Here is a 2,162-nt window from a genome sequence, read left to right on the forward strand (position 1 = left end):
AGGACATTACGATGACAGCAACTGTGAGCCACCAGATGAGACATCCTTCCGGGTTTTCTGGTGACGGTGGCCAAGATCCAAACAAGTGGCTGCAGGTGTATCAGCGTACGACCCTACTCCTGAAGGAGGTTTCAACAGCAGACGACTTCATAAAATGGTGCCAGTATATCGAGACAATGCATCAAAAAAAATTACACGCAAGAAGTTTGAACAGCTTCCAAATGTCATATTGATGTCTGTGATAGAGGAAGCAAATGATTTCACAAGTGTTCTTCGTCTGATAGTGAGAGAGGAAGTTCAGAAGGCACTTAGATTGCATGGCGAGCAAAAACACTGAGATACATCAAGAGGTCATAAGGGAGGAAGTGGACAGACCCAATCTCTCGTCCTTCATTTCCCTTTAAAATGGTGAAAAAGTCGAGACCCAGGCGGAGTTATGTTTCTACAATCTACATCTACATTTATACTCCGCAAGCCACTCAACGGTATGTGGCGGAGGGCACTTTACGTGCCACTGTCATTACCTCCCTTTTCTGTTCCAGTCGTGTATGGTTCGCGGGAAGAACCACTGTCTGAAAGCCTCCGTGCGCGCTCGAATCTCTCTAATTTTACATTCGTGATCTCCTCGGGAGGTATAAGTAGGGGGAAGCAATATATTCGATACCTCATCCAGAAACGCACCCTCTCGAAACCTAGCGAGCAAGCTACACCGCGATGCAGAGCACCTCTCTTGCAGAGTCTGCCACTTGAGTTTGCTAAATATCCCCGTAAAGCTATCACGGTTACCAAATAACCCTGTGACGAAACGCGCCGCTCTTCTTTGGATCTTCTCTATCTCCTCCGTCAACCCGATCTGGTACGGATCCCACACTGATGAGCAATACTCAAGTATAGGTCGAACGAGTGTTTTGTAAGCCACCTCCTTTGTTGATGGACTACATTTTCTAAGGACTCTCCCAATGAATCTCAACCTGGTACCCACCTTACCAACAATTAATTTTATATGATCATTCCACTTCAAATCGTTCCGCACGCATACTCCCAGATATTTTCAGAAGTAACTGCTACCAGTGTTTCTCCGCTATCATATAGTCATACAATAAAGGATCCTTCTTTCTATGTATTCGCAATACATTACATTTGCCTATGTTAAGGGTCAGTTGCCACTCCCTGCACCAAGTGCCTATCCGCTGCGGATCTTCCTGCATTTCGCTACAATTTTCTAATGCTGCAACTTCTCTGTATACTACAGCACCATCTGCGAAAAGTTGCATGGAACTTCCGACACTACCTACTAGGTCATTTATATATATTGTGAAAATGCCGCATGAGGAACCTGTTTGGGCACCACGGAAGACTGATACCTGGAGGACCCAGGATAACCAACCAGTATGTTTCCACTGCAGATGACCGGGACATGTGGTGCACTGTTGTCAAGAAAGGTGGCGGATATTTGATGATGCCCGCGCCAGAAGACAGCAGACCGATCTTAGCCGACGCCAACACCGGGACGATGAAGATGAACAAGAAGAAGTGGGTGTAGGACGACATACGTCACTGTCGCCGCAAGCTAGCCACTGGAGAAGATGCTCCCCTAGACGCCGATCAAGGTCTCCATCACCGTTCAGAAGCTCCAGCCTATCACCTAGCCGCCACAACCTGGAAAACTAAGAGGTGTGACCTTCCTTAGGGGTGAGGCCGCCGAAGAGAAAAATCCTCCGCCGTCAATAACTACAAAACTGATAGGAAACTACGCCGATATCCTCGTGGATGGCCAACCAGCCCAAGCTCTTGTGGATTCTGGAGCATCATATTCAGTCATTTCGGAGAAGTTCCGTATTCGTCGACAACAAAACATCTCTGCTGAAAGTGGCTAATGGGAAATATGTAAAACCTACAGGAAGAAGTACCATTCGTGTGGGTATAAGTGGCCATACACAGCCCTTAGAATTCATCATCTTAAAAGTGTAGACATGATGTCATTCTAGGATGTGCCTTTTTGAAAGCTTCTCAGGAAATTATAGATTGTGGTTGCTTGAAGATTATGCTAGACGAGATGAGATACTGTGGACAGGAAGATGTGCATCCGAGTGTGTGGAGACTATGTGTGCTGGATAAAGTGATCATTCCTGCAGTGAGCACTAGAAAGGGAACTATCACGT

Source organism: Schistocerca nitens, chromosome 2 (genome assembly GCF_023898315.1).
Source record: "Schistocerca nitens isolate TAMUIC-IGC-003100 chromosome 2, iqSchNite1.1, whole genome shotgun sequence".
Taxonomy (NCBI): Eukaryota; Metazoa; Arthropoda; class Insecta; order Orthoptera; family Acrididae; genus Schistocerca; species Schistocerca nitens.